Here is a 20459-nt window from a genome sequence, read left to right as displayed (position 1 = left end):
ATTTTTGTTGCGGGCTATAAGAAAACGTCTGGCCCTCGGAAACAAATTTATTGCCGGTAATATTGCCATCGTATCGATTTCCTATTGCCTATCGCTCTAAAACGTCCGCCGAAGACAACTCGCCTGAGCGAGTCGTTTTCTTATTACCTGAATGAGTCGTTTTCTTATCGCTTCAGGCGATATTTGGAATAATTTTATATTTGTAATAAATACTTTAATTATTTTTTTGTGTACAACATTGGAACTTAGAAACGGAAATAATTCTATTTTTCGCTATGGCGCTTCCTATTTTTTCAATCCTGTCCTTGGTAAAAATTAGACGATTTTGGAGAATATAGTTGACGCGAAATTTATAAGTTTGGGAATTTTTTATAACTTATTTATTCCAAAGTTGACATGAAAGAAAATGATGTTGCCGATTTGTCACCACAGCAATAAATCGGTGAGTCGCCAATTTGTTGCCATTGACGATTGTTGCCATGAGAAATATATTTTGCATGGTGGGCACTCTAAACTTTTTCACTTGACAACACAGACAAGCATCCGAACAATACACACATACCAAATATGGGCAGGGGAACATTAGTTGAGGTCGAAAAGAAAATTAAAAAAAAAATATCAAATGATACAGCGAACACCTTTCAAAGAGTTCATTCGCTATAATTTTGTCTAATTTTATTTTTTTTTATGCAAAAACATTAGATAATTCATCGTAAGAACTAGCCAGGGTTAGCGCTGATAATAGCATCAAGTATGTCCGGGAATGCTACACATGTTGCATGAATGTCGTGAAATGAAATGAAATGAAAATAAAAATAAAAATAATAATAATAATAAATGAAAATAAAAATAGACAAAATTATGGAATTTTTAATTAGTAACACTTTGTGTTAGGTAATCGAAGAATATTTTTTTGGTCAAGACGATACAGTACTTGAAAGTTTCGAGTTGAAACTAAGCAAACTTTTATGTCGACGAAATCCTCTCTAAGTAAGCTTTAAAACAGCATGGATTATTACAATTTTTTCGTTTTACCCCAGCCTAGTGTACACCTACTAAAAAAATATTGAGCTTCATTAAAAATTATTGAAAAATATATATCATAAAACGAAGCCCCCAGATTGAGGTGAAGACACACTATTTTTTCTTATGATTCCAGAGTGCAAAAAAAAATTTTACATAAGTAAATTCATACATACTTACATACATGCATGGATACATTTTAGATGGAATTTTTATTCGGAAACTTTTGCTGATATCCAAAATTTCGGACTTTTAGTAATTTCATTGCCAAATTGCATAGATACATTTTTCATTATTCTGAAAGTAGAGAATATATAGAAAGATTTTATTAAAAACTTTAAAACAAAAACTGAATTTCGATCAAATTGTATATAGGTAAGTGGATATATCTATGTTCATAAGCAAAAAGCGGGAGCGAAAATATGTAAACAATGTAGCTAGGGAGATTATTACCTAAATCGACTTTAGTGCATATTCCTTTTGACTACAAAAATACTTTTTATAAATAAATTTAAAAGTGCCAAAAAAGTATGCGTGTTTCGTAAAGTGCTACTCTCAAAATACGGAAAACACCCTGTAACGTGTAATATTGTTTTTTTTTTTATATTTTATATTCCATTGAAAGAACTCGACTGATTCCACAAGTAAAGTGTCCATTCCTAGTTGATAAGAAAAAAAATTTATTGCGGTCCAGCCTAATGTATAAAGGAATGTAAATATGAACCTATTCGATCATAGATGACATGCAAGCAAACATACATCCACATGAATTACGAAACTATCTGAATGATTGCTTTTGTGTTTTGCTAACTAAAAATACATATTTTTTGGACTTAATGTAGAAAAAATACAAATTTTTACCGGTATTTTGACGTAAATGGTCAACAAATAAAAAAAAGCATACATATATCAATATATCATTTGATAAAATCAGGAATGTTGAATAGTAACTTTTTTGCAACACATGGAAACAAAAACCGAATAACATGAAAATAAAAAAAAAATATTAGCAAATAAATTTAAAAAAAAGAAATTTACATATCGATAGTACTCTGTAATAATGACACAACTCAAAACTAAAAAACAAATAACTTACTACTGTCTATAATCCTTGTCAAATCCATATTAAACGTTTGTGACAGCTTTTTCAAGATTTAGTAAGGCTTAGACAAGGATTAGAGACATGTGCCACTGTTCAGTAGCAAGCGTTTTTTTTTGTTGTTTTTTTTTGTGGCTTAAGTTGCGTCGTTATTGCTGAGGACGATTGACATGTGCCTATGTATGTATGTATGCATGTAATATAATTATGAAAATGAAACCAAATAAATTAGGGGAGGTCATGCATGCTAATATAGGATGATCTGGGTATTTCTCGTTTTAATTAACGCAAAAAAATGGGTAGGTTTTGAGGTTTTGCTCAAGGTCATTTGTTGTTCGAGATCAATAGGCATTAGTTATATCCGGAATGGAATTTGCGTTGGTTAGTACAACAACGTACATCGTTTGAGTCTTATTTTCAATACTTATTTTGATACAAATACTCGTAGCAATAGCAATGGCAATCAAGTTTACGATAATTCTATTTACAAAATATTGCCCAAAATATTATCCAAATTCACTGGTCTTCCAGATCTTGATGAAACCTAATGAACTAATGAATGAAATGTCGGCACAAATAAAAAAATCAAAATCGATACAAAATAATGATTATTTAATGATTCTTATTTTTTTTTTTTGTTCAAAGATAATAATTGCACTGGATCACAAATTTTTGTTTGGTTTTTGTTTTCCAGAGTTAATTTTTTTTTTTCTATGGATACGTTTTCGAAATATTTGCAATTTACTGTTATTCAGCTTAAAAAAATTATGGTTCCACTTAATCGCGTATATCTTACGAACCAATTGAATAATCGTAATACAAAGTATGGCAAAAGCCAATGAAATTCTCTATAATTCGTATATACATCACTTTTCGATAGGCATGATAATTTTTGAGAAATTAATTGATAACTCCACTTTTTTTTTTTTGAGGAAAAAATAAAAAAATTCAAACTTTAAGAGGGAAAAATTAAAAAAAAAGAATTTTTTTTTTTTTTTTTTTTTGTTATTTTTCCGTTAATTATTTTCATAGAAACTATCAAACTTATCGAAAAGTGTCACTTTTAAAATTCTTGACGTTTCCAAACAATTTAATTTTTAAATTTACTCACAAACTCACACACACATTTTCATTTTCAATCTCAAGCAACAACAATTTCGAACAATTTCAATTTTTTATTTTCACTTTTATATGATTTTAAAATGTTGGCAAACTTCAAAAAAAAAAAATCATGGATTGAGAGAACGGTTCTACCTTGCTATGTTTTTATCATGATGTATACAAAGTTTATGGAGAATTTCTTTAGCTTTCATTTGCCGTATTTCGTATTACAACTATTCAATGCGTTCATAAGATATACATACGAGATTAAGTGGAATCACCATTTTTTAAGCTGAATGACGGTATCCATAGAAAAAAAATGTTAACTAACATATCTACATATGCACTGGATAGTGGCATCCATAGAACATGTTTGCTGTAAATCAGTGTTATTAGTGAGTTTTCTTTTTTCACTTAAGAATAATGATTATTCAAAAAATTCAAAAGCAAAATCACGGCGATTTTCGACGCATCCCTTTCAGAGGTGTCGCTTACCTTAATAAAAGGTAAATTTTTATGTCGTCTACATTTTTTGTGCACCAAAAAATTATGATCCCAGTTCTGAACAAACGCCTTCGTCTTTTTTAAGAGTAGAACTCCATAATGCCCAAAAGGCGCTTGGTGGGGAGTTCTGTTCTTTTATGTATGTGTTATGAAGCACTTAAGTTTGACATTTTGAATCCTTTTGGATGGTAACAAACAAAGACTACCTCAAAACGTTAACTCATTTCAAAAATATGGTTTTTAGTCGACAACGGGAACTGATTGTTGATTATGTTGCGCAATAGGTGATGAAATGTGGTGTATTGAAAATCAAGATCTACTTCATGTACAAATTATATCATGCGAAAAATCCGATTGGTTTCTTGTTGAAAGTTCGCGAGTTGTTTTTTTAGTGTTACTCCCTTCTCTCGGCAGAAAAAAATCAAACGGTAAAGCATTGACTTGCATTTATTTCAATCAATTTAGTCCCAAAAGCGAGTAAAATAAAAAGAAACTTGAACAATTTTGGCCTTAAAACGTTTACTTAGGCGTAAAAGTACCGAAATTACTCAGTTTTTTGTTGTCACTCGTTGTAACTTTGAGAAGTTTTCAAATAGAATGTTCATATTAGAGGCAATGCACGCTGCAATCAAATACAACACATCTGTGAAGTTTCAAGAGTTTACCACGAAATTAAAAAAAATTGCAGCATGCAGAATATCTGTCGCAGCGATTTTGTAATTTTTGAAATTTTACGATTTTTTTTTTTTAATTTTAAAAATGTAAGATACTTCAAAATATTAAAATTAAGCGATGAAAATACTTTTCTTGCCAAAACGAACGAATCTAGTGTAATAAAACTAGTGTGTCACCAAATGAAAAAAATTTACAATGAGCAAAATATGACTAAACTAAACTAAAATTGCATTGTTACATTTTTTTATTGGCAAACTCGAAATTCATTCTAAAATTCTTAAATTGTTATGTAATTACTTTTAGACAATACGAAATTTAAGTTAAGGCGTGCGAGTAAACTTGTTAGATGAGTGCATATGGTGCTATGGGGCGTATACGTTACATACCCAACTACGGGTATATGAGCACGAGTAGTTATTTTTACTTTTCTAATACCCATACCTTTTTTAAGTTTTTATTTAAATAAGATTTCACGATGGAATCCGGTTCTTTAAACAAAACTGAAGATAATGCATTTTCTAAGATAGGCGTAACACCATTTTCGTCCAAAAACATGTTTTAGAGTGGTAAAAAAAAATCCGAGCTAGGGTCCGGACACTTTCCAAAATTTTTCCTCTTGCCGAAAGAGGTGCTGGCACCAAACTTTACATTTCTAAGTATAAATTTAGACGATGCTCATGAAATGGTTATATTTTACTCTAAAGTATATTGTACATATATTAACCAAACAATTGCTTAAGCAACCTAAGATCATTTCAAATTTAAATTAGTTGAACAAATATTGACAGCTTTATTTATCAAGGCAGCCACTAGCTTTTTATAAAAGTCACCAATATTTTAGTCAGTTTGAAAGAGATTCAGTAGCGCATTTCAAAGTTGTTGAGCACCTTTTATTTGTTGCAGTAGAACACTGAAAGTTGGTATAGATATTAAAAATACCCAAAGTCAAAAATAAGAGTGTGCCCCATTTCCTACGCCGACATTTTTTCTCCCCATACAAAACTTGGACCACTCTAATATTAGATACATAGTAGAGCTCGGGCAATTCGGTTAATCGATTAACCGAATTATTCGAATCTGACTGAAGTCGACTACTGTTAATCGGTTAGCAATATTCGAGTAGTCGAAAGCTGTCGACTATTCGGATAACCGTTCACTTTAGATTATTCGGTTAACCGTTCATTTTCGGTTAATCGAATATTTTAAGTTCGAGTTTTTTTTTGCATTTACAGATACATATACATATATGAAAAGTCTTGTTACACTCGTAGTACATATATAAGATTGCATGTGCAAAATTAAGGCAGACTTTTTTTGCAAGAATGTGCGCTAATTATTGAAATGTTATTGCGAAATATTTTAGAGACAATGGCTAAAGCAATACCTACCTCTCATTTTCGCGATTTTTGTTATGCATTTTTGTTAAATAGTTGTTGTGAGGATGTGGAGGAGTTGTAGCACAAAACTGCACCACATATGGAACTTCCTTTTCGTCCTCTGTTTTTTCGAAAAAATCCCAAACCCAGCTCCTTTTGCGTCCGCTCATTTTTGTATCTGAATATACATACATATGTGTGCATGTACATATATATTTAAAAAATTTTTTTTTCATTTGTCAAAGAAATTTCAATGAGAGTTCGGTTACTGAAATTCGATTTGCTACAATGCTCGAGTAGTCGAAGCAAAGCAACTATTCGAATAATCGAAGGCGGGCGACTACTCGAATACCATTAACCGACTAATAAGCATGCGAAAGGTTACGAATCGAATGATCGGTTAACCGATTAGTCGAATAGTCGGATAATTTTACGAGCCCTAATACATAGCACAGCGATGGCAGTGCGCGCGAGTGACGAAAACAGCCACAGTTTGCAAAATAACTCTGCGACAATTACACGCATTTTTGATGCAATTTCAAGTCAACTCGAACCCGATTGGAATGCCTCAATTAAACGCTATAGCAATAAAATCGGTAGCAATGCTACTAATATGCCTGCTGCATGCATAGATTTACAAACAAAAAGACACACAGTGCATGAAAATTACATGCAGACAAACAGGTGATGGTAGAGAGTGATTATGACCATCAGCCAACGTCACGCACGCACACGCGACTAGAGGATGCATACCTTGATATAATCTCTACTACATGCTACTTCTGGGCATGTATGCTTTTGTATGTGCGTGTATAACAATTTAGCTGACGATCGATGGCATAATGAAGCGTAACGACCGTGTAAACCGGTAGCTGTTCGATAGTGAAGAAACATCATTGACCAGTCGTTGGACGGACAATATGCATACATACATATGTATGTATGTACATACTACGTCCCAAGTCGCTAGTCGCTAGTCACAAGTCTCACCAGCAGTAAAGTGACGCGTATGCAGCCAAATGGCACAATTGGCGGCATGCAAGGTGACTGTGGCTTGTTCTTAATTTGAATATTTCCACCTTTAGCTTTTTGGTTGTCCATTTGTGTGTTTTCTTCGGCTTTTTTGTTACTTTGTTGTTGTGGCATTTTGATTTTTCGTTTTGTATGAATAAGCGGATACACATGTATACGTAAGCTACTCCACTTACATAGGTATATAGTATAGTATAACAATATCTAAGCTTCGACAGCCAGCTAAGATCTGAATAAATTTGTCACAGTGCACTTATTCAAACTAATATTGATCAATATGCGGGAAAGCCAACAGAACGTGCTTTGCGTCTTTGTATACATTGCATTATGAGCACAGAGGTGAATCATACAAGCCAGAGCAGTTCTAGTACTTCCGGAAGCAGCTGTGGCCAGTTAAAAACTGCGTCAAGTGGAAGTTTAAATTCCCATGCTTTTGGTTCAGCCATTTTTCAATACTAGCGATGAGGGTATATGTCCACCTTCTCCGACTAATAAGTCCATGGGCGTCATATCTGCAATAACCATTGCTGCATCGTCTGGCGTCGTCCTATACACACATATTCCTCAAAGAGCACTGGGCCTGTATACGACCTCACATGGTTTTTTGTAAGCGCTCACTACCAATGATTTAGCAAAGATTAGGGCCGTATATAATAATACCAAAGTGACCACCGGTTACGGCATACATCTTGGTACCGGAATCCGTGAGATATTCTAGAACTTTGTCATCCAGGTAACTTCTTATGGTGTTGAACATGTACGATGAAACGGCTAGCTTCTGGAGTGCTTTTGAAATGTGTAATCAATCCGCAGAATTGAAGGCGTTTTTTACGTCCAATGTTACCATTGCCCTGATTGAAACCACTCTTTGCATTGCCGCTGTTGTTGACCTTTGCTTGCGGAGCACATATTGGTGTGGTGATGGTCCCGCCGCGCTTTCAGTGAACTCAAGTAGCCGATTATGTATGACGCGTTCTAGTAGCTTGCCCATGGTGTCAAGGAGACAAATAGCACGATGGTACTTGGCGGTTTTCCTGGTTTTGGGAGCAGCACCAGTTTTTGTTCTTTCCACACTTCAGGGCACACTCCTTACCTTAGACATATCTGTATTACCCTCACGAACAAGTGGGGGTTTTCAACAATGGCAACCTTCAGCGCAATATTTAGAACGCCATCTGGGCCAAAAGCTTTGCGATCTCCAACCAATTTTGCGGCATTAATTACTTCTATCGCCGTAATTTGAATCACTTCACTTTCCGATACGGGGGGCACTTGGAATGCTTGCTGCTTTGCGGTTAGGAAACAGGATTCGAACAATCGTATTTAGTAAGGCTGAGAATTTCTTATGGGATGTTTTAGCAACCCTTGGCATCACTACATTGTATGCACTTCGGGTTTTCATCAGCCTCCTCGCATAGCTTCGCTTAATTTCATCCTTCAATTGTTTTCTCACAATTTTATATCTTGCCTGCCTGATTTCGTGCTCCACGGTCAGCCTGAGCCTCTGGCTGCAGCATTTTGTCCTTGACTCCTTGATGGTATCACTCCACCAATACACTTGTCTGCGATTTGGACCGTTAAATTTCCATGATATTGCTGCTTCGCATGCTAGAGAAAAATTAGACACAAACTCATCCGCAGCCCCACTCGCTGAGTTCTCCTCCTTGTCCCGAATAGCGACGTAACTCAGGACTAATTTAAACAGACTTTTATCAAGCGATGCTGGAAATTACCACGTCTGGTAATTTCATTTATTTCGGTTAGTCCACTCTCTTCCAGGACTTTCCATAGTAATGTCATGACCAGAGCTTGGTGGTCATAATGCGTATAGTGTTCGCTGACCTTCCATTTCATGCATATAGCTAACGAGCTACTTGAAAGGGCTATGTCGGTGACAGATTCTCAATTATCCCTGCCAAATATGCTAATTGCTCCGTGGTTTGCTATGACCAAATCCAGCGGCGCAAAAGTTTCTAATAACGCAGCGACTTTTGCGTGAGTCCTGCGACTAAGCGGATGTCGCCTGGCAGCAGTTTCAGCAATCCTATCAATCAGATCGTGGAATTCTTGAATATTCTAGCTTGCAATATGTATGTCTGACCATATACATATACATATATGTATGCACACATGCATACATACATATTTTTCGGAGCATCTCTTTCTGAAACACTTCAAGGAACGTTTTATATCCACTCGGTCAGGGATGATGGGCGACTTATGGGTTGCATTCCGCATCAGTCTCCATCTACTGTTTAATAAAGTCTACATCCCTTTATCAACCTGACATTAATATCCCGAAAATTTCTCTTTGCTTCAGGCTCGTTCAATATCTTTCAGCTACAGATTGTTTCGACTGACTCATTGACTGGGATAGCTGTTAGCGTCGGAATAAATACCAAGTAGTAATCCGAAGGATGGTAATTTCCGACTTATTCCATTTAATGATAAAGATATTTTTATAATGCCGAAGTTTGTCACTCACATTTTTATCGTTTAATACGCACTGAAAATCCGTCATTAGTCTTACTGAGACTATCAGCCAACCAGTCGCTTGCTGCGAGCCAAACACCTCATTGCAGCAGCATCTTTTGCTTGACGCAAGAGGTGATGCTTAGGGAGCTTTAAGCCCAAAATACAATAGCGCAGTATCAGCGGCAGTAACAGTTCTTAAAATCAGCTGTTACTGCTAATATTGGCAGTCATGGTGCAAACATATGGTGGCTATAGGTATCACCTTGACGACACACTGTGCTCAGCTTTCTGGGGTATGAGTATGGGCACATATCATTTTCTCTCGACATTGGCTAGACTTAGGTGACTTGTTGTTTTTTCTTTAGGAAAAATTAAAAAGTGAAAAAAAAAACATAAAACCAAAACAGGAAAATTAATTAATTAATTAATAATAAAAATTGCACATATTAATTGTGTAAATCAATAATAACAATTGCAAGCGCATAAACATTGTCTGCCATCGCTGATTAATCACTTACAACGACCGTTCGAAAGCTATAAATTCAATTAAGGAAACAATTTAATTTACTCGTCAATTCCTTTGTTTTTTTGTTGTTTTGCAGTTTTTACTTTTACTTTGTGCTTTGTTTTTGTTTTTGTTTCACTTCAAAATTTCCACTCTGTAAAACAATTACTATATGCATTCGAGCATGAAATAAAAACAAATTGAATTACATGTTTCCATTTGGCATGTAAGTGCTCGTAATTTATGTGAAATGTGAGGAACATTATTAACAAAGGAGAACTTATCGCTTAGCGAAGGCAGCGGACATGCATATATGCACATATCCATACTATACATTTGTACCTAACTACATACATACATACATATGCACATATATACATATATTATGCATTTTTACATACATACATATCTACAAAATTCAGAGTTACTACGAATTTTCTCTCTTGGAAGAACATACACTAGTTAATTGAAAAAACGTAGACGCAATTTAATAGATCTAAGACTAAATCAAATTAATTGAAACAATAAAGTAAAATAAAGTAATATTAATAAAGTTAGGTCTATATGTATATGTTAAGTTAAGTTTAATTGAGTTATTAAGTTATAAAAAAAAAATAATAATTAAGCTAAATGAATTAAGAATAAAATTTTGGAAATAAACGCATAAAATACATTAAGATATATGTATGTATGTTTGTTCAGCTTTTGTCAAGCTTTTGCACAACACCGTTCACAAGTAAAACGCATGCTAATAGCGCTCTTACGCGATATGTATTGGCATACATATGTATGTATTTGGTACAAATTTACTAGTAGATTCAAAAAAGCAGCAATTACATATTTGTATTTATGTATATATATATGAAAATTATTATATGAGGTTACGTTAAAAGTCGGAAATATGAGCCAATTGTTAGTTGCTCCTGTACGCGCTTTCTATTGAACACGTTGCGCGCATAGGCGGTGAGCGTGCATGATTCACGATGCGTGCGCGCTGTGACAAATGTTGCTGTTAATCAAAAACAGAAAAGATCTAACAATTTTTTTTTTACAAATATTTTCGTCAATAAATGCAGTTTTCGAATATCTAAACGAAATGGAAAACACTCATTGAGAACATATTTTTAATTCAACTTGAATATTTATAATGTTTAAATTAAAAAAAAAAAAAATTTTTCTAAATTACAAATTTTTTTTTTAAGCTCTAATGTCACTGCGCTTACAAAGAAAATTTCATCAACTTGCGTGAAATACTTTAAGAGAAAATGAGATGAAAAAAGATTGCTTAAAAATATATTTGCTTATAAAAACTTTAAAAATAAAAATTTTCAAAATAAATTCTCATAATCCCTTTCACATCTTTAAACCTCTCTACCCACAAATCCGAGGTCCAGTTGAGAAATTTCCACCCATATGCAAATACATATCGTTTAAGAGCGCCGTAACGAAAATGCGTGACGTATACGAGGATGTGTATAATGTACTAAGCATATGTATAAATATGTACACATGTAAGTAAGCATGTAAATACATAAATACATATCTATCGCAAAACGCAAGCGATGTGCTTTTTGTTTTACAAATAAATACAACTTGCCGTTTAATATGCAATGCGTTGCTTTAGAATCAATTGTGTTTGAAATAATTACAAGCGAGACATGCTTCAACACTTGCAAGTACATACACTTACACAAACAAGAGTATACGTTAGGGTGGTCTAAAAAAAAAGTAAAGTGGGAATTTTAATGCTCTCACCCCCTAGAATTGTTCTATACAAAAAAAATAGACCGTTTTTTTTATCAAAAAGTATTTAGTGAAGTTTTCTCTATGTTTTCCACGTATTTTATATGGGGGAAAAAAAACAAAACAATTTTTCGTAGAAAAGGTATAGAATTCTTGAAAACCAATATTTTTGAGGGACCCTAACAGTTATAACTTTTGTTAAAAAAATCGCTTTTTAACAGTTATTTTTGGACTTTTATTTAATTACTCCTCAAATAACAGTTATTTCTGATTTTTATTTAATAAATCCAAAATAACAATTATTTTCGATTTTTATCTAAATAATCTACAAATAACAGTTATTTTTGTCTTTTAAACTAAATTGCTTAGATAGCAGTTATTAAAGAATTTTTTTGTTGTAAAAGTCATAAATAAAAATCAAGCGGTGACTTTTACTTTTAAAAGTCATCAATATAAATCAGTCACTGACTTTTCTTTTTTAAATCATAATATTTTTTTATATAATGCATTTTGGGATTACCCTAGTATGCATTCACATATATGGTTAGAAGTATATATACATGTACATATATATGTATGTATTTATATACATAAGTGCCTCCTCGCTTCAACAATACCCACGTATGTACAATTAAATTAGTGAAACTTTATAAATCGAACCTAAACTAAATATGCAACTGCATTTGTACATTTGTAAGCACATTTGTACTAGGGATGTCGTTATCACAATTCTGGGATCTCGGGATTAGTCCCGGGATTTGGGTATTCATTACTTTTCAACAACTTAAATCGAAAAAATTGCTTCTATTTATATTGTTTGTGAAGCTCTTCTACCATAAATAAATTGGTATCCATACTTCTTCTCTAAACACATTTCACTGAATTTTTTAAAGCATTCTTAAATCACTGACGACAGAGTGAAAAACTAAAAAAGCTATTTTACTACATTTAACCCATGGTTTCACGACTATATTGATTTTTGTATGTAAAATGTACTATCGCACGGTTTTATATGTATAATGAGCTAGACATTTATAAAAAAAAATATTAAATGTCAAATAAAAAAAAAGAAATATAGCCAATACTAGTCAACAATTTGCCACCAGTGCAAATTACAAATTCCGAAAATCTCGGGATTATTTTCCAAGAATCCTGGCATTTTCGGGACCTAAAAAAGGCTGGGACCCGGGATTAACATTCCTAATTTGTACGTACTTATGTATGTAGCTAAGTAATAATAAAATGTGAAAATTAAATGCAGGAAAAAGTGTCAACAATAGCGGAAAATACTGATAAATCACAGCTTGAAAAGTTCCGACAACGCGCCGATTTACTACTGTTGCTATTCATAGGTTTCATAGAAACGTTTTGCAAAATACAAAAAAAAAAAATTAAATAAAATATTTAAAAGTTGCTACCGCTTAGTAAATACCTACGTAGTTATAAATAAGCGAAATAAAATGTGCATGCACGCAAGTATAATATATAATGTATGTATATATTTACATACATATCGAGCCCTAACCGCCAAAATAACGTAAGCGACAATTTTTTCAAAATTTTCTTTTTGATGCAGAAATATTCCTAGAGCATCTAGATGCATTTCTGCATCAAAAAGAAAATTTTGAAAAAAATTTCGCTTACGTTATTTTGGCGGTTAGGGCTCTATATGTATATCCCTAGCTATGAGCAGTCGGGAAGTGGTAGAATTTTATAAACTATTTAATTATTTATCATTTTTGCAATTAAAAATTTTAGTCAAGAAAAAAATTGTTTATAAACTCAATGAACGACTATTAAATGGCGTTTAAGAAGCAATGTGTCTCAGCAGGGCTATTATCTGACCCGCCGCAAGCCGAGGCAAAGCACAATTGCAATCGAATTATCGGGTGACTTTAGCAGAATTTACAATTTCGCAACAAAACTAACGCTTAGATCGTCGGCGATTCGATGAATAGCTTTAGACAATTACGAATGAAGATAAAAGGGAGGACCTTGGGTAGGGGAATTGGGGTATTAGACATCATTTTCATGTTGCTTCAGTCGGTAAATAAGCAACTATGGAAATCCCTGCTTTTTAGGGCTTAAATTTTGAGAGCTTGCACGGAGAAAAAAGACCTAATACAATAGATTATTTTTGCATCGAGAAGAAAAACTTTACAAATAAATTCCAGGCCAGTTCTTGCGATTTTTATTAAAGTAGCTTAGCATCTTATCGCGTCATCGAAAAGGTAAAAACAAAAATGAAGACCGAGGTAAATTTCAACACTTTACTTTTCTAAGAACAATAGAGTATAAAGATAAAAATAAAGAAAAAAGGAAAATGGAAAACAGAATAACCTAAATGTAATTAGAATTAAATAGGCAGGGATCTAGATAGAAAAAAGATAAAATATAAGCTAAAAAAGAGTAAGTGAAACTTACGTTACATATCTAGTTAGTCTCATAACCAATATTTATCCATATGTACATTTACATTTGCTTAAGGTTATATTTTATCTTTATCTTTAGTTCTTATTACATTTAGGTTATTCTGTTTTCGTTTATCTTTATTTTTAACTTTATACTCTATTGTTCTTATAAAAGTAAAGTGTTGAAATTTACCTCGGTTTTCATTTTTGTTTTTATCTTTTCGATGACGTGATAATATGCTATGTGATGTGATGTCAGATATTGCAACGCAATCTGGTGTGATGAAATGTTAAGTCATGTGATAGGATGTCATGTCATGCCAAATGATGTCATATCATGTGATGTTCTGTCATATGATGTCACATCATGTGTATGGTTAGCATAATAGGCTAGTAACATCGATAAAAATATCAATAACAAAACCGATAAAATTATCGATAACAAATTCGATAAAAAATATAAATAGCAAAATTTATAAAAATATCGACAACAAAATCGATAACAAAATCGATAAGTGTATTGACAACAAAATCGATAAAACAATATTGATAAATATCGTTAACAAAATCGATAAATTATCGATAACCAAATGGAAAAAATGTCGATTATTATATCGATAAGTACCGCGAATGCTGATAACCCCGAAATAGTTCCCAAGGTTGAGTCTCTGTGTCTCTATTATATCCTTTTCTTAATAATTACCTTTATTTTAATCCTTCTTCCTCTATCTTCATCTTTACTTTTATCGGTGTTCTCATCCTCATATTTTTCTTAATATTTATCTTTGGTTTTACCATTATGTTTATCACTTTCTTCATCTACATATTCTCCTGTGCCCTTATATGAGTAAAGTGTTTAAATTTACCTTCATCTTGCATTTATCTTTAAGCATCTTTGGTTTTGTTTTTATTTGTATTTTTAACTTGCCTTTATCCTTTTCTTTATATATTTACGTACTCACCTTTACTTTAATTCTTGTATTGGTCTTTATCTAAGTCTTATTCTTTACCCTTTTATTAGCACGTTTTTGTTAAATTAATACCATTTGCATTCGTTTAAGTAGGACTTGATTCAGTCGCAACCATTTCCGTGTGCAACTTCCGTGTGCAATTTCCGTTGCCAATTTACTCCCAACCAACTAACCGCCGCTAAAGAAGTTTCACTTTAAAGACTGACTTGGTATCGAACTTGGCACTTAATGACAGGTGCAGTGTATTGTATTAACTAATCAGAGAATCAGTTTCCTAACATCTTAGTGACCAGTGTCTTTTCTTATTTCGGGTGGCTAACACTCAATCAAAGAAGAGCTCATAAAATACTTGTGAACCGAAAAGTCGGTCTTACACTTCAGTACAGAGCTAAATATGTAAATATACCAGGAAAAGTATGTATTTACTAGGTGAATACAATCCAAAGAACTCGGAGGAATGTGATTCGCCTTTTAGAAAATATAGTTCTGTCTTGAACTGCTCTAAGAAATTCTTTTTATAGCCAAATTTGTATAATGTGAGTTCACCGTAGGGAAAGGGAAAGGTTTTACTCATATTTTCCTTAATATATACATACCTACTTTAAGGTACAGTTTTTCCGCAAATTAGGTAGAACTTGAAACTCCAATTTGCCACCCCTGATGGAATATCAGCTGTAAAAAGGACAAGAAACAAACAGCTGATTGCTATGCCCCAAAGTAAAATTAAAAATTTCCAGCATGGTTGCATGAAAAAGTGCATTACATTAGCATTAAATTAAGCACCAATCGAGGCATTAATAATTGAAACTTTGTTTGGGAAATTTAGCCCAATTAGCGCCTAAATCGAAAAAGGTCGATTAGCGGCCTGTCTGAACATACTTCTACATTTTGTTCTATATTAAAAAGTATTTTCTGAACGACGTAAGCTATTTGTCCATCTTTATTTCATCAAAGTTGAGTACTTGACGGATTTCCCAAAATCCTTCGGGCTCGTATCGCTGGATTGTTAAATAAATGGCCAAGATCTCGAAATTACAATACAATTAACTTTATTGTACAACAACCACTTTACAAAACTTGCTAACACAATTGATCTCTGTTTCACAACTAAACTTCGTGTGCGCTGCAGCAGCGCCCTTATATACCTGCACCGCTTTGCACTCATGGCAACACTAGATGGTTCTGCCATCTTTCGCTTATTCTGTCACTGTTCGCAGTATTCTTACGTTTCTTACTGTCGACTATTCTACGTCTTTCATCAAACATTCTGCCATTTTCTTGTTGTTCGATTCGCGTTGCCGCAGTATTCGCCACGATATAAACTAAGCCTATATTGAACTTTCTAAAGGAAATCTCCAAAAAGGAAGGACCCAATCCATCATTACCATCACAAAGCATAGATCGTAGTAATCTGTTTAACCCTGTGACATACTAAAACAAGTAAGAGCAGCGCTGTCTTCGGCTATGCCGAAGGCTTCATACCTTTCATGAACATCTGCAAATTTTACTTTGACAGATTACTGCTTTTGAATACATGTGCATACATTGATAGAGGAGTTACATACTTATATAAAAAATCGCATCTAAAAAATCAGAGGTATGGAAGATATACTTTATATGGCACCAATCTAAGTGATTTTCACTGCTATGTGATCGGTATGTAAACCGGTAACACAATTTATTGGGTTTAGTTTCCTACATAAAGGAGATATATGGCAAAAACTGGTATCTGAACAATCAGTGCTATAGGAGATAAAGCTTATACAGCATAGATTTTGATGATTTTCTCAGTAGACTTTGTATTATTATTTATAAAATATCTTACGAAATTTATCGGTTTTAGCTGTTCAAATAAAGAAGTTTTACAGTAAAATCCCATATCTGAACAATCAGATGTATGGAAGATATATGTTGTAGTCATCCGATCCTTGTTATTTTCACTGTAAGTATTCTGTTAATAATGAGAGAAAATGGTGCGAAGTTTCATGTTCCTAGCTGCATAAATGGAGGAGTTATGATAAAAGACCTCATATCTGAACAATCAGTTGTATGGGGTCTGTAGGTTATAGTGACCCGATCTTTGTTATTTTCGCTGTAAGTCTTCTGTTGATAATGAGTAAAAACAGCGCGAAATTTCATGGTCCTAGCTACATAAATGGATGAATTATAACGAAAAATCTCATATCTGAACAATCAGTTGTATGGGAGCTATAGGTTATAGCTACCCGATCTTTTTAATTTTCACTGTAAGTTTTCTGTTGATATTTATTGAAAATAGTGCGGAATTTCATGTTCCTAGCTATATAAATGGAGGAGTTATAACGAAAAATTTTATATCTGAACAATCAGTTGTATGGGAGCTATAGGTTATAGTGACCCGATCTTTGTAATTTTCACTGTAAGTATTCTGCTGATAATGGGTGCAAGTACTGCAAAATTTCATGTTCGTAGCTGCATAAATGGAGAAGTTATAACGAAAAATCTCATATCTGAACAATCCGTTGTATGGGAGCTATATGTTATAGTGGTCCGATTCTGCCGGTTCCGACAAATGATTAATACATTATAAAAATACACCCACCTACCAAATTTGATACGGATATCTCGAAAACTGAGAGACTAGATTGCATACAAACAGACAGACAGACGGACAGACGGACAGACGGACAGACGGACAGACGGACATGGCTAAATCAACTCAGCTCGACGTTCTGATCATATAAGTATACATTTTAATGGGTCTATCTCTTTTTGTTCTGGTACTTACAAACATCGGACCAAAGTTATAATACCATTTCATGCTCATGAAAGGTATAAAAAGTACAAATTACCACTCATGCTCATACACCCGCGGTTGCGTATGTAACGTATACGCCCCGTAGCACCTAACAAGTTTTCTCGCACGCCTTCATTTTTTAAGTCATATATATTATTTGAAAGTAATTACATAAATATTGGCTTGGAAGATTTTTACACAGTATTCCTTATGCACATATCGTCATCATTATGCCAGAAGCATGAATGTGCAAATTTAACAGTTTTGAGTTATTGGGCTGATTTGATTAACCTTTGGATGTTCTGTTTTATACAAAAACCCAGAATACCATGCGTACATGGAAACCACAAATATTTTACAATTTCAATTGCATAAATGTAGAGTTAAGGACTAGTAATAAAAAACTTTCAAATTTGATTTCAATAAATTTTAACTTTTACACATTCATGTTTCTGGCGTATGGGCGGCGATACATATTACTTTCTTCATGTATATAAAAAATTTTGAATGAATTTCGAGTGTGCCGATAAAAAATGTAATTTTAGAATTGGCATTGTAGTTACTCAAATCATGGCATAATTTACGCAATATAATTGTTTTTTTTCATTTGGGGACACACTGATTTTATTACACTACACTAGATTCGTTCGTTTTATATATATGTGCAACCGTATTGTAAATTTCTTATTCGTTACTTACGCATAATCAGCATAGTAATATACATATGTAGCACAGCAATAAAATGTAGTAGTTGATGGTATGTTATCGCGGCGGCGTTGATTGTCGATTTGCTACAAATTACAAGCCTAAGAGCAAATCTGCACACCCATTTCATACATATAAGCAACCGCAGAAAGCTAGTTGGCCTTCAGATACTAAATGTAAGCGGTTCTGCGCCTAAAAACGTAACCACCAAAGTAAACAAATGCCAAAGTATTGCCGCTTGTGCACCATTTGCTTGTACAAATAAAATTTAATTCACCATTTATTGTAGTATGCCTGCAAAGAGCTGAAAATCACCGCGAATGAATGGGAAATGTTATCACCGGCACTTTGCGTTCACGCACGCTAAAGCGCCTGACTCTCGAACAATTTATGGTATTGTAGAATTTCTTAAAGTAAGTGTGTGCATGTGTTTATTTATAATTTAATTTAGTCTGCCATTTTTTATTTTTATTTTTTTTTTGTTGTTTAGGCTTCTTTTGGCTAAGGTATTTATTACTAGTGTGATAAGTGAGCGCGCGACAAAAGCTGTTGTAGACTTTTCGTCACCGCCTTGAACATTACTTACATACATACATATGTATTTATATGCAGTAGCAGACACCAAAATCCGAACACTGTTTAATCGCGTTAAAACTTCGCAATGTCGAAGTAAATTCTGCACGATTGCATACCCAAATTTATACTAAATTTTGCAGAATTTTCTTAAAATTTGCACAAACTTTGCAATTGTGATTTTTGTTGAAGGATGAAAATTTGCAGAATTTGCTTAAATTTTGTACAAAGTTTGCAACTCTGATTTTCGAGTTTTTTTGTTGAAAGATGAACTATATTTTTTTAGCGCGATTAATCAGTGTCCGGATTTTGGTGTCCGCTACTGTACGTACATATGTATGTATACTTCTTAGCTAAAGTATTTTACGCTAAAGTACTCGTATTTCGGCATCTTTTACGAAAGCGTACATCTGCTCTTGAACTCATGTGTTGCTAGGCCTATTTGCCTATTTGAGTTGGGTATGCACATACATACATAGAAATATATACATACATACATGAGTATGAATGTATGTTCGTGAAAATGCCACAAGTTCTTGCTGAATGCGGCTGAGCTCTGTAGCGGCAACAAATTGCGCCGATAATATTGTCACGCGCTCAAATAAACAGTCGGACGTATGACGTCGTTTATAGTGAGTTCGTGAGATTATTTTATCGAATTTCCCTGAAGTGCAAAACATACTATTGCATAGTATTGGTAATTGTAAAAGTAGTGCGCTGGTACTGAAATGGTATTGAAAATGGTAATGGAGTTGGTGCTGCCAGTAGTAATGAGAATGGTAAAAGTAATGATAGTTGTAATGGTAATTGTAATTGATAATAGTTATCGCAATGGTAATGGTAATAGTAACGATATTGGTAATTATGTTGGTAATGGTAATAGTAATGGTAATATAGTTTATTGTATATTTTTTAATATACAGTGTAATGGTAAATGTAATAGTTATAGTATTGGTAATTGTAATGGTAGTAAGAAAGGTAGGAAGAAATATGTAGTAATGGTAATAATCATTGTACTAGTAATGATAGTGGTAATGGCAAAGTAAAGGTAATATTGTTGAAAATAGTAATATTACTGCAGTGATGTCGATAAAATAATGGTAATTGTAATAGTAGTGGTATTGGCATTTGTAATTATAACTAAATTTTAATGCAATCAATTAGTAATGGTAATCATAACTCGCCTGCAGTGTATACTGTAGATTACAAGTATGTGTGTATGTATTTATTACTTATGTAAACATTTTCTTGCATATAAACATGTGCTCCTATTATTTGGAAAACATTTTTTTTTATAGCAAATACTATTATTGACACACAGAATCGAGGCACACGAACCGGAGAACCTGGTCCTTTAGAGAACCGGACGGTCCGGTTCTTACAAGAACAGAAAAACGGTTCTAACAGAACCGAAACTCGATTCCAAATGAGGCGAAAGACGATACCAGAAGAACCGGAAAGCGATTCCAATTGAACCGAAAAGAAAAAAA

At 33.4% G+C, this 20459-nt stretch overlaps 1 long non-coding RNA gene across 1 annotated transcript in view; it reads right to left on the bottom strand.

The window, feature by feature from the left end:
• Positions 1-1208: 1208 nt before the first annotated feature.
• LOC118751478 overlaps positions 1209-20459 on the bottom strand; it is a 54672-nt gene continuing 35421 nt past the window's right edge. Inside the window, exon 3 of the long non-coding RNA XR_004994529.1 lies at positions 1209-1320. This is a non-coding gene — a long non-coding RNA (uncharacterized LOC118751478). The remainder of the gene's footprint in view (positions 1321-20459) is intronic.

Source organism: Rhagoletis pomonella, unplaced genomic scaffold (assembly GCF_013731165.1).
Source record: "Rhagoletis pomonella isolate Grant_MI unplaced genomic scaffold, Rhpom_1.0 Rhpom_scaffold_00730, whole genome shotgun sequence".
Lineage (NCBI taxonomy): Eukaryota > Metazoa > Arthropoda > Insecta > Diptera > Tephritidae > Rhagoletis > Rhagoletis pomonella.
This window is presented reverse-complemented; position numbering and strand designations above follow the sequence as displayed.